Genomic DNA, 16,223 nt, shown 5'->3' with positions numbered 1-16,223 from the left:
GGTTAAAGTGACTCTTTAGTAAACTTAGTAAAGACCTTCAAATCATTACAACATTTTTTTATAGTCAGAGTGTCATCTTCCTTATAAATGATCAAATGTTTTATGAGAGAACAAAGCACATTGATGTTCAGTATCATTTTATGCATGATATTATTGCTCGTGGTGATATTGTTGTGAGCAAGGTTAGTACTCATGATAATCCTGCGGATATAATGATTAAGTCACTTCCTATAACCAAGTTTAAGCATTTCTTGTACTTGATTGGTATTCATTGTTGAAAAATACCCCTTTACGAGTTTTGTGGAAGAGGTGGAGAACTTGTTCGTTGAGAATTTGTGTCAATGTGGAGATTATTAAAGTTTGTGACACCTAAATCCCGTCACTTGTTGAAGAAATAAATATAGTGGTGAAATAAGGGGATTTGTGGCACAAGTTGAGTTCATATAGAACTATACTTATACTATTTAACTTTGATTAGAACACGATTTTTCAACCGTTAAATAGATGTAGTCGAAAATCCTCTTGTATCATTCATTTTCAACATTAGTGAGTTTCTTCTTCTCTGCCCGTGTTTTTTTTCGAAAGGGTTTTCACGTAAAATTTGTGTGTTCTTATTTTTCTTTCCTTATTGCTTTGCGATTGTTCTACCGTCATTATCAACGTTTATTTATACCACCAAAGATCATCGATGATGTGTTTTTTTCTAGAAAAAATAAATGTATACAAAAAATAAAAAAACTGCAAAACATGAAAATTGTGAAGCGTTTTACATTTAAGGGAACACAAAAGCAACACTAGCAACAACGACACTGAGGGGCTCCGATGGATCTTGGGTTGACAACGATGAGATCGATCCAAACGAAGACGATGGTGGGTGTTTTTCTTCGTCGACCCATCAACCCTTTAATGAAAGGATACTATAACACCCTATACCCGATCTGATTGTTAAAGCAACTACGATCAGTTACAATTCAATTAAATAACTAAAACATATTATTAAGTTCAAAACATCATTACGACATGCTTTACAATCATATACGAGCTTAAGAAATCTCTTTAGATAACTTGAGGTCGAATAATGATCATAATGTAAAATTTTCAAACTATCAGGTTAACTTGTGACTTTGAGGGTTCCTGGTCGCGACGCCACTGACTGATTACTCCTTGTCATGACGTTAAGGGGCCAACGTTACGACTTGACTGGCTATTTTCATAATGTTCATATACACAAATTCAGATCACTTGAATCAAACTATCAAATGCAAGATTTCTACCATTCTTGCCATATAATACCATTTACATTCATATTTCACAACCATATGCATAATTCAAAATGGACATTAGTTATACAATCTTCTAATTGACTCTTTTTTTTATACAAAATCGACTGAAAACATAGGTACATACCTTTTATCGAAAATGTAGGTAGACTAACAAGCATTGCTGAGTTGATATTGTGGATTGGATGTTGAAGTCACGTATCGAGACTTCGAGATCTAAAAATACCTACGCACGGGAATAAACAAATCATACGCTGAGTGATAATGCTCAATGGTACTTTCATGACTCAAGTGAATAATTCAATAGCATTAGCAATATGAACACATTCAACACATATTCTAGGTTCAACCAATTCATGTACTAATCATGCCAAATATCAAGATGATGTACAAATTCATTTAGCCAAGCGTATACACATCTATTAAGTCATTTCTATCTATTCAATCTTCATCAAATCAATTGATTCATTTCATTTCATTTCCATGTCGGCCTTTGGGGCTCGTAATAACCAATTTGCATAATCTTTCACTTATTATATTTAATCACATTTCACACATATATGCACATATAGTATCATTTCAGTTTAATATCATTTATCGAGTTTATACTTTATAACCCTATTAACCAGACTCGAGCTCAAAACGGATACACGAATCATCCAACCAACACACCAATTTGGCACCGCTGTGCATATTGACACACGAAGTGCATACTGATACACATAGTGAATCATCGAATAAACCAAAACAAATATACTGGCACACATAGTGCATCATCAGACAAGTGAAGCAAATATACTAGCACACAAAGTGCATACTGACACATGAAGTGCATAAACTCGTACTCAATCTTATTCCATGGCATGCCAACTATATTTGACTCCACTCAAACAATTAATAGGGTACCAATGATCCAATCACATTAAATATACCAATTCATATATCATAATCTCATTTCATTTCATCATCAATTCATATATGTCCAGTATCACATGGCATGGTTCACACCACAATCATATCACATATCATATATCATTTATATCATATTCTTTTCTACTATATTCATTTCAGTCCAATTTCTCGGCATTCAATATCATCAAGTATTAACCAAACTATACGAGAGTAATACATTTACCTCAATATATAGATTTGTAACATACACGCGTGCGCGCGCGCATAGGCACACATTAATATATCGAAATCGAATTATAAAAGTACAAATTGAGATTGTTCGCTACTTGTCAGCAGGTCTTACTGATTGTTCGCTACTTGTCAGCAGGTCTCACCTTACCCTTCTCTTGAGGCTGTCTGACATTGTCTTTAGCTACATTCGATAATTCAATAATAAAAACAATATCAGGTTACATTCAATTCCCATCCAAATACATAGCCTCTTATAGTTTACATTTTATTCAATTTAGTCTCTATACTTGGGATATGCATATTTTTTTATATTTAGCAACAGATCAAAATTCGATTTCACATTCTTTCATTAGGGACCCTTTACTTCTTATTCATAGTATAATCTCATGACATTTTTCAATTTATTCAATTTATTCCCTAATGTTACAAAGCTATCTTGCAAGTTCAATTTACTTTCTAATTTAGTTCTTATCATGATCAAAGCTTATTAGCTATCAAATTCAAGTCTAGTTCATCAATTTCTCTATAACAACAACTTGTTAAAAACTTAACAATTGAACAATTTGATATATAGGCTAGCTAAACTAATTTCTCATTATGCAATTTCCATAAAAAAAAGCTTAAGGACTTGCTTAAATTGATAGTCAAATTTTCAACCATGAAGTTTTCTTCCTTTCTTTTGTTCTTTTGTAGACGGTGGAAGTAGGGGTGAAGCCATAAAATATTTTCAAGGGAGACCGAAATTAAATTGTAACTTTTACGATAACAGAAATGCAATTTCAAAATTTGAATAGCCTATATTTTTATAGTTTTTAAAGAATTAAATCAAATTTTTATCATTTTTAGGGGGGCCAAAGTGCAATTTACCTTTACTAATTTAAAATTTTAAAAACTTTAAAGGGCTTAAATGGAAAATTCTCTAACCCTTAGATACGCCCCTAGGTTGAAGAAGATGAAATGTTTTTCATCTTTCTTCTCACTTAATTTAGCATATATATGGTAATTAGTGTATTAGTTAAACTTAATTAATCTAGCTTATTAATCATTAATCTAAGTTAATATTTAATTAGCTATAATTTAAAACTAAGTGGACTCGTCATCAATCTCACTATCAATATAAAGAGCAATTATTTAATAATTATTTTGGTCTTCTGAATAAATGTTAACTAAATTTTTAAGCATTTTCTAAATTAAAAGTAAATAGGGGTTAGACATTTAGAATTTAATCTCTGAGTTTTAATTAACTATTTTCTCAGTTAAATTACTTAATTGATCTTTAAAATAGTTTTATAATAACTTTGTAAAGATTCCTTTTTTACCTTTATAATCCCAATTTACAACAATAAAATTACGAAATTATATTTTTCGACACCATTAAAAATCATATCATTACTCATACAAATAAGCAAACACCCAAATTCAATGCAACCTCCTCTAAGGAACATGTTCCATTGTCAATAACCGAAAAGTGTCCTCGCGAAAGCAATAATAAGAGGAATGATGTTGACCATGGAGATAACAATCGGTGGGATCATCAATGATGTTGACTATGTATAAATTGCATATATATTATCTTCATCTTCACCTGCTGATTTTGATGTTAATGTAAACAAGATTTCAATACTTGCAATCACTTTCAAAAGATCTTGAATACATTCGATGAAATGGAAACTGGTTTTGGATAAATCAGAACTGTTTATTATTCCACCATTCTTCTAATGAGATCTCAGTCCATTTTATCTCAAATAAAGATAAAAAAAATGGATAAATTGTTTATATATATATATATATATATTAAAACTTTTACTATTTTTTTAAAATTTTTTCATTTTGCAATCATTTAAAATGAATCTAGATAAGTTATTGTCCAGATTAATCTTATATGCACATTTAATTATTTTTTTAAAATTATATTTTTTATTTTTTATTTTTGCACATGTGGCATGTCAACGTTAGCATACAACCACATGGAAGCTTTTGGTGGCTTCGGTTAGTCACGTCATCGTAGTTAACAGCCACACCAGTTAACTAACTGTCTCCGTTAATAAAAGGGTCAATTGATTTTTTTTAGTTATTAAGGACTTGATTAATTGCACTTTTTTTTCATAATAACACCATTGATTTTTTTTATTGAAGATTTTTTTTTACCCTTTAACTTATTTTTTTTTAAAAAGTTATAATTTAAAATTGTAAAGGTTGAATTGGATTGAATTATGTCTTTCTTAAATAAAAATAGGGTAAATTACACCAACAGTAACTCAATTGTGATGCAGCTGACAAAACAGTCACTCTGATTTCAATTCAGTCACTCAACTTTCAAAAAATAACAAATCAATCCTACTAACCATTTTCTATTACAGACGTAACAACCAAGTGACCTATCATTTAACAAGCCACCACATTATTTCCAACCCAAAATATATATAAGGGTAAATTACACCAACAGTCACTCAACTTTGATCTCAATGACAAAACAACCACTCAACTTTTAAAAAGTAACAAATTAGTCCTACTAACTTTCAAAAAACCAGACAACTAAAAAGAACAACAAATAAAACCCTTGAATGAACTCTTCTTGTTCAAGAAGAAAGCTAAGAACCATGGCTTCCTCATTGTCACTACCCCAAAATACCATTTTCGATATCCTTTCTAGATTACCCCTTAGGTCCGTGACTCGATTCAAATCTCTTTCCAAGGATTGGGCTTACCTCACCTTGACCCCAACTTTTCTTGCCGACCATCTCCATCACTCTTCTTCTGATCTATCTCTTATCCTCCTTTGCTACAATACCCAGTCCGATTTCGACTTTGGGACCACGTTAATCACTGACTCGACCTAGAATTTCACTTGTCAGCATTTGGCTATCCCTTTGGAGGAACCACTTCCTTTATTTCTGAAAATCATGGGTTCAATCAATTGTTTGGTTTGTTTGGATGTTCCCCTTGTTTTGCTTCTAATTTTGTTTTATGCAACTTGATAATGTTGGCAATGGAGTTAGTGTTGTTTAGCTTAATCGACGACCCTTTTGTTTATATCATCATATCCCATGAAGATCTCGACAAATCTGAGTCGTTTTGGTTCTTGAATCGCTTGAAATTTGCTTTTGAGGATTTTCTCCTCACCAGTTTGGTTGTGGGCATTGATAGTTTGACCCAAAATTATCTCCAATCCCATTTCAATTTGGTTTTCTCAGAGTTAATAGCTTTGGGCAGTAAAAAAAAGACAATCGGATCCCAACCGTGGTGGCTCCTCTATTGAGCGGTTGAAAAAGAAGAAAAAAGGATAGGGTGGTGGTTTGGGGGTCAACAATGGTGACGCCAAAGATGGTTGTGGCAGAGGTGGCGACGACAAGATTGTTGGGATGGAGAAAAAGTATAAACATATTGGGTCAGTTACGCAAAAAGTAAAAATATTGGGCCATTTATTAGAAAAACAAAAAAGGAATGACGAAAAAAGAATGCACTCAACTTTGCCTCGCCTAATGTGGCAAGTTAACTGGCCATATCAGCTAGTTTACTGGCCACGTCACCTGCCTCGTTAAGCTTGTAACAAAAATGTTAATGAGTGACTAATTTATAACTTTTCGATAACAATGTTAATGGGTGATTTGATTTGTCACTTTTCGATAACGTTAGTGACCGATTTGTTATTTTTTGAAAGTTGAGTGACTAAATTGAAACTTCACATCATCCAACGTGGCAAGTTAATTGGCCACATCAGCTAGTTAACTGGTCATGTCACCTATTCTGTTAAGCCTGTAATGGAAAATGTTAATAGGTGATTGATTTGTCACTTTTCGATAATGTTAGTGACTGATTAGTCATTTTTTAAAAGTTGAGTGACTGAATTGAAATCAGAGTGACTGTTTTGTCAACTGTATCAAAGTTGAATGACTGTTGGTGTAATTTACTCATAAAAATATTATCATTAATTAATCTTGAAAAAGTGGATACTGTCGACAAATTCATTAATTCCATTAATCTGATCAAAGCGGATATTATAATACTGATTCAGTTCATTTTTGCTTTTTCTTTTTCCTATTGAAAAGGGTGGAACATTCAACATTCAACAACTCTATAAGTTATTTTAATGTAATACTATGGGAAGTTCAACATTCAACAACATTCAGTTCTTTTTCCTTCCCTGCACTTACATTATGAAACTATTAAAACTTTACTAACAATAGTCTAACAATTTGATGAATATCTACGGATGGCTTGCTTCTCTACTAGTATTCTCTAAAGCTTTTTTGCGTTTTGACCTCAAGAAAAACCAAAGCAAAATGTTTTTTGGGTACCTTACTCCATTGTTGCTTTCCCTTGCTGTTCTTGTTCATGGACAACTCCAAACAGGTTAGTGAAACTTTATTCCTATTTAACTATCTCTGCAATAGGGTTGTTTTCAATATGTATCTGATTATATATAAACACCAAGTTTAGAACTAGATTGAACACACTAAATATGATTCATAATGATTTAATTAAAACTGTAATCAATCACAGTTTGAAGAATCTTAGATGGTGCTTCTTTTATTCTTTTCTTCTCCAGGATTTATAAGCATTGATTGTGGGTAACCTTTGAATTTCAACTTCGTAGACGTTGACACTGGTATAAGTTATACACTAGACGGGGCTTACGTAAGCACTGGGATTAACAACAACATTTCTTCTGAGTATGCTTACCCGAACAATCCAAATCTAGCTTATCCACTTTCAGATCTTAGGAGTTTTCCAGATGGCAACAAGAATTGTTACACCTTAACACCTGCAGTAGCAAAGGGCAGCTTATATTTGCTTAGAGCCTCTTTCTCGTATGGAAATTATGATGGTGAAGATAAGCTCCCAGAATTTGATCTTTATCTCGATGTTAATCTGTGGTCATCGATCAAATTCAGTAATGCTTCTGATGTCATTACGATGAAGATAATCGGTGCTTCAGTTTCAGATACTATAAGTGTTTGCCTTGTAAATAAAGGTCTGGGAATTCCTTTTATATCAACATTAGAGCTGAGGCCACTAAATAATTCAATTTATGGTACAGAACTAGGGAGCCTTGTGTCATTAGTACTCTTTGAAAGATTTGATATCGAGTATACAAACGGAACTGGTCGATACAATGATGATATTTACGATCGCATTTGGTCCCCCTACAACTCTCCTTCATGGAACATAGTTAGCACGTCTTCAGAAATTAACAGTAATGAAAATGGATACAGAGCTCCATTAGAAGTCATTAGAACTTCTGCTGTGCCACGTAACGGTAGTGACCGACTGGAATTTTCGTGGACAGCTGATGATGATGCTAGCAAATTTTATGTTTACATGTACTTTGCTGAAGTGCAGCAACTTGCAAAAAACCAAACAAGAAAATTCAATATCTCCTGGAATGGGTCCCTAATTTTTGGACCTTTAGTTCCTCGCTACCTGTTTGCAGCCACAATATTGAACTCAGAAGCCTTTACGGGGAAAGAACATCATATTTCAATTTATAAAACGGCTGATGCAAACCTTCCACCTATTCTGAATGCCATTGAGGTTTACATGGCCAAACAACTAGATGAATTGCCAACATTGTCTGAAGATGGTAAGCTTTCTTGAATTTCATTAGCTACATGAAATGCTAGCTTGCCATAGGGTAGTTTTTATTACAAAACAGGGATTAGCTTGGATGTATACACTGATTAAACTTTCACTAGTCTGTTAGGATTCCTCAAAAGTTCAACTACTCTAGATTTTCATTAGATCAAATTGAAAAGCTGAGGTTCACACCCTTGTGATTTTTTTTCCACAGTTGCTGCTGTTGTAAATATCAGAACAGCATATCAAGTAAATAAAGGATGGGTGGGGGATCCATGTGGACCAAAGAATTATACCTGGGAAGGTCTGGAATGCAACTACAGTGTTTCACTGCCCCCTCGGATCATTTCTCTGTAAGTTATCTTGCAATAGACTCTCCTCTTCGTTGAAATACGTTGTTTGCTAAGAACATAAAGAGTTCCTTAATTTTCAATGAGGGTAGCAACTTGACTTCAAGTGGATTAAGTGGCATTATATCTGCTTCATTTGCAAACATCTCATCAATGGAGTCCCTGTAAGTACACATGGTATAGCACTCATATTGTTGAATCATATTTCTGATCCTAAACAAGACTTTCTCAGAACACTCAATGTTTGTAATGCTCCATTTTCTGCCAGGGATTTGTCAAACAATCACTTAAGTGGACCAGTTCCGGAGTTTCTGAAAGAACTTAAGTCTCTGAATTTCTTGTAAGTTATGGAGCTTTAAGAATGATACCAAAATGATGAAGAACAATTTTAAAGCTGTAATAGTAATAACATTGTACCTTTGTAGGAACCTAGAAAGTAACCAACTGTAAGGTTCTGTTCCTACGGAGCTTGTAGATGGATCAAAGGCTGGACTACTTACTCTGAGGTCTGTATTTCAATACCTACAACAAGATATTTATGCATTTGTTCTTATTTGATTTATAAGTGCTTGTCTTTTAGGAAAAGCAATATAGTGAAGGAAGATATGACACCTAGAGAACATATTCTAACCAGATTTTTCTTGATCCCAGAGTGGATGAACAGAATCTTTGTAGCTCAGGTTCATGCAAAAACAAAAAGAACGTTGTTGTTCCAGTTGTCGCATCATTGTTATCGGCTTTGGTGTTGTGCGTTGCTTTGATTATGTTGTGGAGACTACGAAGGAAACAAAAATCGGGTAATTTTAGATATTTTTTCACAAAAATATGTTTGTTACGCAGATATGATTTTCTTTAAGATGTATCTTTCTACTAAAGAATTTCTAGGGAATTCCACACTGCGCATTTTGAAGCAATGTTTGTGTTTGTACTTTCCTGGCAGAGGCTGATACCTCCAATGGGGAAGGAAGACCATTGCCATCAAAGAATCGCCAGTTTACTTATGCCGAGGTTTTAAACATTACTAACAACTTTCAAGATGTTATTGGGAAGGGAGGATTTGGGACTGTGTTTCGTGGAAACATGAAAGATGAAACCCAAGTTGCAGTAAAGATGTTTTCTACTTCATCAAAACAAGGGTTAAAAGAGTTTCAAGCTGAGGTATGTAATGTAATAATTCATAGGTTGTTTTCTTTTAATGGTTGGACAAGGAATCTGATTAAACTAATTTCTAGAATGAGAAAACAAATCTGATAAAAATGCATTTACCATTAATGGATACTAGTCCTATGTGTTCTTTGTTAGACTAAATGGGAAGATTTACTGTAGAAAAAAAAAACAAAAGAAACTCACTCAATAAAACTTTATGAATTATATACAAAAGACTCAAAGATACTTTTTATTCACTTATTTACATCCTTTATATAGGCTGAAACTACAACAATTTTAGCTAAAAAATAGGATAACTCAGAAGCAAAATCACAATAAGATATTAAACCATGGTTTTAGCTAACCATTCAACAACTTTATTGAAACTAATTTGAATATTTCATCCGTTGATATGCCCAAGATTTTAGGCGACTAATTGAGTTAGTGGTGAACTTTAACACTCCCCCTCAACGCCAACTCCAAACCTTTTCACAATCCCAAGTTGTGAGCAAAACTTTTCCAACTTAGTTGTACTCAAGCCTTTCATGAACAAGTCTGCAACCTGGTTACCAGTCTTGACATAGGACAACTCAATTTCTTCTTGTAACACCTTCTCCCTAACAAAATGGTAGTGCACCTCCACATGTTTGGTCTTTGCATGAAACATAGGATTTTCTGCTAAACGAATAGCTAACTGATTGTCACAATAGAGGGGTATAGCATAATCAACTTTTTGGTGCAAATCTTTCACAAGTTGCACTAACCATGTACTTTCTTAGGCTGCCATAGCTGCTACTCTATATTCTGCCTCTATTGTCGATAAGGACACAGTTGGTTGTCTTTTACTACACCAAGAAATTATCCCTGAACCAAACTTAAATACATAGCCAGTGGTTGATCGACGTGTATCGTGATCCCCTGCATAGCCAACATCACAATAAATAGCTAGTTTGCAAACCTCACCTTTCTTATATAGAAGACCATAATCAAGAGCACCCTTCACATATCTTAGAACTCGTCGAACTACTTCTAAGTGTTGTTTCTTGGGATTCTGCATATATCGACTCACTACCCCAACAATATAAGAAATATCAGGTCAAGTTAAAGTTAGGTAAATGAGATTACTTACAAGTTGCTAATACATCAACCTATCTTCTAAGTCTTTCCCTTCATGAGCACAAAACTTGGTGTTTGGTTCCACTGGTATAGTGATGGTCTTGCAATTGAGCATTCCAAATTTTCGCAACAAATCTTTTGCATATTTCTCTTGACAAAGAAACATGTCTTCTTTTGTATGATCAATTTCTAGCCCCAAGAAGTGTTTAAGTTCACCAAGTTCCTTCATTTGAAAGTAGACTGACAAGTTTTGTCGAACTTGGTGGATTTCTTCACTATCATCTCCAGTGATTATCAAATCGTCCATATACACCAACACTATTGCCAACTTTCCTTCACTAACTTTGACAAACAGACTAGAATCTACATGAGCCATAACATAACCAGCTTGAGTTAAAAATTCAGCAATCTTACGTTACGATGCTCTCGATGATTGCTTTAATCCATATAACGCCTTCTTTAACTTGAAAACATAACTAGGATGACTTCCACTCTCAAATCCAATAGGCTGATTCATGTAAATATCACGATCTAGCTCTCCATGCAAAAAAAAACGTTCTTCACATCCATTTGCTACAACTTTTTATCTTTGCTAGCAACAAGATCCAAGAGAACTCGAACAGTAACAATCTTTACTACCAGACTAAACGTCTCTTCATAGTCCAATCCATATTGTTAAGAAAATCCCCTTGCAACTAACCAAACCTTGTTGGCACTATGAAGATATGGGTTTTGCTAATCTATCAGGACGATACTTTATTTTATATTCACATCTGGTGGACATGGCACAAGCTCCTAAGTCTGGTTTTGCTCCAATGCAGCAATCTCTTCCTCCATTGCTTTTACCCACTCAAAATCTTAAGATGCTTCTTCATAAGTTGTTGGCTCGACCAAAGGTTTTTCTTTCGCTACAACGATATTATCATACTTTGGATTTTGCCTACGAAATCTAGTTGATCTTTTAAGTTGCGGCTGCGAAGTTTCTTCACCCTCTAAATTGATTTCGACCTTCTGCCTCTGATAAACACCATTTCTCCAAAGATCTATTGTTGTCTCAACAACTTCATTGTCTCTAATTTTTTCATTAGTTGCAAGACTTGGTTGTATCTCAATAAACTGCTCCTCTATTTTCCCTTGGGGTTGATCTTCTTTTACTTTAGAAACTGGAAACTTCACTTGTTATGGAGTCCACCAATAAGAAGTTTCATCAAACACTACCTTGCGTGATGTGTAGCATTTGTCAGTCATAGGGTCACAACACCTCCATCCTTTCCTTTGGTTATCATATCCAACGAAGATACACCGAATTACTTTCTTATCAAACTTGCTCCTTAAATGACCTGGAACAAATACATAGTAAATACACCTAAAAAACTCGAAAATGACCAACAGCAGGCTTAGTATCCCATAGTACCTCAAAGGGTGAGATAAAACCAAGCTTTGGTGTTGGAAGTTTATTAATGACATGAGCAGCGGTCTTCATACATTCTACTCAAAATCTTTCAGGTATATTTTTTGCATGAAGCATTCTTCGACACGTCTCAGCAAGATAACAATTCTTCCTCTCGGCAACTCCATTTTGCTGTGGCATGTTGGCACATATGAATTGATGATGAATCCTGTTATTTCTTACATAGGTAGAAAACTCATCTAAAGTGTACTCCCCACTGTTATCTGTGCGTAAGCATTGAATTTTTTTACCAACCTCTGCTTCAGCTACTTCTTTAAATTCTTTAAACTTGGCAAATGTCTCTGATTTTTCTTTCATAAAGAAAACCCACACATACCTTGAGAAATCATCAATAAAAGTCACCATATAGCGTATCCCACTAATTGAAGGTCGTTTGACACGCCCAAATACATCAGAATGAACTAACTCTAACGTAGCCTTTGCTTTGTACTTAGATTCTTCATATGGCAGTTGATGCACCTTACTGAAATGACATCCTGCACAAACAGTATCATCTCGCACTTCAATTTGAGGAAGACCCTTTAGCATTGACTTCATCACAACTTTCAGCTTGTGATAGTTGACGTGTCTAAGCCTTGCATGCCACAAATTTGTTGTCTCATTCTTCTTTGTTTTTTCTACATAAGCAGTTTCTACCGACATCACATAGATAGATTCCATTCTCTTCCCTTCCATGGTTGGTGTTCTTGAGACTTTAACATTTTCAAATACCTTTACACCCTGTGGACTAAACAAAACATGGTAGCCTGCAAATGTTAATTGTGCCACAGATAATAAAGTTTTCTTCAGGCCAGGCACATGATAAACACCTTGAATTGACATTAGATCAGAACTAAATCGAGGTGTGATAGTCGTCTTACCAACATGGGTGATAGGTAGCCTTGAGTTGTTAGCCGTTACCACCACACTATTTCCTTTGTACGCTGCAACATCTTGAAGCTTTTCTTGATCACCAGTCATGTGATTAGAACAACCAGAGTCAACAATCCAATTGTTCTTGTAGTCAATCTTCTAGGAAGTTGTTACTGCGAGTGCCAAGTCTTCTTCTTCCACAGCAAAGGATGATTCAACATCCCACTCATCATTACTCTGAACATCTCCTTTAGATGTCACTGCATTACTCTCAACAACTTTCTTCTTGGACCAACAGTGTTTGGCCATATGACCTTTTTTGCCGCAATTATAGCAATCACCATCAAACTTCTTTCTCTGGTTGAATTGGTTGTTGTAATTGCCACGCTTTTGAGTTTCTCCAAATTGGGAACTCCCATGATGACTTTCTGATTTGCCATCATTCTTTCTTGGTCTGCTTCTGACATTATACCTGGGTTTTTCTTTGCTCTTTTCACTAAAAAGTGCCACATCCTCATTTTTGATTGAGACTCCACCCATTTGTTTTGCCAAAGCCTCTTACCCGTCAAGATATTCTTAAAATCTACAAGCGATAGTTGTGTTGGCCATCCTTGAATTGCAACAACAAAACTCCTGTACTTCGATCTCAATCCATGAATGATGATTTTTCTTATTTTAGAACCCACAATACGAGAACTAGAATCAAGTTCAGAAATCTCATGGCATAAGGTTTTTACCTTAGTGAAGTATTGGTTGATTGCCAAATCTCCTTGCTTCATTGATAGCAATTCATTCTCTAAGAGCTGCAGCCTTGTGTCATTTTTTCGTGAGAAAAGTTCTTTTAATGTGTCCCATGCCTGTTTTGGTGTGTTAGCGTCTCTAATATGCTCTAACATTTCTTCCTATACAGTGGTTTTAATTGCAAACATAGTCTTGCTTGCACTGGCCTTCCACTTCTTTAAGCTGTTAGCTTCTTGAGGCAATGGTGAAGGCTAATCTCTGCTAATAATGTCCCACACATCTTGAGCTGCAAGTAAGACTTCATACATGTTTCCCATGTGTTGCAATTTTGGTTATTAAGCTTTTTTATTGCTCCAACAACTGAAAATTCAACCATGATTACCTTCACGAACCTGGCGCTGATACCACACTGTTAGACTAAATGGGAAGATTTGCTGTAGGAACAAAAAAACAAAAGAAACTCACTCAATAACACTTTATGAATTGTATACAAAAGACTCAATGAAAAACAAGAACTCAAGACACTTTTTATTCACTGATTTACATCCTTTATATAGGCTGAAACTACAACAACTTTAGCTAAAAAAATAGGATAACTCAGAAGCAAAATCACAATCAGATATTAAACCATGATTTTAACTAACCATTCAACAACTTTATTGAAACTAATTTGAATATTTCATCTGTTGATATGTCCAAGATTTTAGGCCACTAACTGAGTTGGTCGTGAACTTTAACATTCTTCTGAATCTATAGGCTGAGCTTCTGATGAGAGTTCATCATAGGAATCTGGCTTCCTTAATAGGATATTGTGATGAGGGCAGCAATATGGCACTCATCTACGAGTATATGGCTAATGGAAATTTTGAAGGATTATCTCTCATGTATCCTTATTTCATGTCATTATCTGCATGTAAAATTGCTATTTATCATCCTGCAGTTCCTTTTTTTAAATCTAACAAAGTGGCTCAAGACTGGGAATATGGAAGGGATTGCAAATGCTCGAAGTCAAACCCCAGACCTGCTAGTGGCTGCTGCTTGAACCAACTGAAATAAGTTCCAGGTTCATCACCCTGCATTTTAAATGCATCCTCATGAAGATGATTCACATCATGTTACAACTTAATGCTTGCAGACAAAAGTTCAAATCCATTGAGTTGGGAAAGGAGACTCCGCATACCAATAGATGCAGCACAAGGTGTGTACAGTTTCAAAATATGTATTTGCCCCCATGATAAAATTTTATCAATCAAAGTTCCTTGTTTTGATTTGCGGGTTTGGAATACTTACATCATGGATGCAAACCACCTATAATTCACAGAGATGTGAAAACAGCCAATATCCTCTTAAGTGAAAAGATGGATGCAAAGATAGCAGATTTTGGTCTCTCAAGAGCCATTCCTAGTGACGACCACAGTGATGTAATAATAACTACAGTTATGGGCACCGCAGGTTATCTAGACCCAGAGTATGACTCACCTGTTTAATGCCAACTTCCAAATTCCAAAGCAAAACAAAGAATTTGTTAAAATTTTAGATGAAAGTTTATTTTTTGATGTTTTTCCACTTGTTCTTCAGGTACTTCAATTCTCGAAAGCTAAACGAGAAAAGTGATGTGGTTAGTTTAGGGATAGTGTCGTTGGAGCTGATCACGGGACAAAATGCAATCATAAAGAAGGATGAATCAATCCACATAGTTCATTGGGTTAGCCCTCTGATTGAAAGAGAGGATATAGGAAGCATTGTTGATCAAAGACTGCATGGGGAATTCGATGTGAGCTCTGCCTGGAAAGCTTTACAAGTGGCAATGGCTTGCACTAGACCTAAGTCCTTGCATAGAGCTACAATGAGCACCGTGTTAACTGAGTTAAACCAGTGCTTGGCCATGGAGTTGTCTCACAATAGGGAAACGAAGGAAAGGTTCAGTGAAGAGATTTACAGTGGATCATATCATTCATCTGAAGTCTGTTCCACTAGCACTGCTTCTTACTCCATTACTAGTCTATTTGCAAGGTAGCATTCATGAAGAAAAAAATCATTCAACTTAAGTATAATATCTTGTTTCAAGCAAGTCAATCAGCCACCATTACAGTGACAAACCTCGGATTCAAACCTGGATAACCACGTGATGGAAAAAGTATGTTTTAGAAAATAGCATTAAATTTACACCACAAATTCTTCCATTACTTTTTCCTTGCAGTTGAAAACCGAGAAAAAAGTGTGGTCCATTCCGGTTAAAAATTGTTATTGAAAATAAAAATGTACTTTTCGAATTTGATAGTGTTAAATTATATGATATTTAAATAATTTAATATAATGATACATAATATATATAAATTTTAAATTTGTTTTAAGTAATTATTTGTAAAATTAATGATTCATAAAACATTTTAAAAACTTAAATATAATAATAAATAACATTTAAATAATTTAATATAAGGATACATATATACAATATAAATTAATCTAACTTTTTATATACCTTTTAAATAGTTAATATAAATAAGGATATTTTGATAATTTTCACTTTTATGGGTGAGCGTTCGA

At 34.5% G+C, this 16,223-nt stretch overlaps 1 long non-coding RNA gene and 1 pseudogene across 1 annotated transcript; one reads left to right on the top strand and one right to left on the bottom strand.

The window, feature by feature from the left end:
• Positions 1–6,995: 6,995 nt before the first annotated feature.
• LOC107901144 (probable LRR receptor-like serine/threonine-protein kinase At4g29180) lies at positions 6,996–15,949 on the top strand (annotated as a pseudogene).
• Positions 7,712–9,121, bottom strand: LOC121218482 (uncharacterized). Its single transcript, XR_005914745.1, has 4 exons — positions 8,982–9,121; positions 8,768–8,872; positions 8,297–8,512; positions 7,712–7,847 (listed from the first exon to the last, which is right to left on the bottom strand). It is a non-coding gene; the product is annotated as an uncharacterized lncRNA (long non-coding RNA).
• Positions 15,950–16,223: the final 274 nt, after the last annotated feature.

Source organism: Gossypium hirsutum, chromosome D06 (genome assembly GCF_007990345.1).
Source record: "Gossypium hirsutum isolate 1008001.06 chromosome D06, Gossypium_hirsutum_v2.1, whole genome shotgun sequence".
NCBI classification, from domain to species: Eukaryota; Viridiplantae; Streptophyta; class Magnoliopsida; order Malvales; family Malvaceae; genus Gossypium; species Gossypium hirsutum.
The sequence above is the reverse complement of the archived record's forward strand: the minus strand, read 5'-3'. Positions and strand labels throughout refer to the sequence as shown.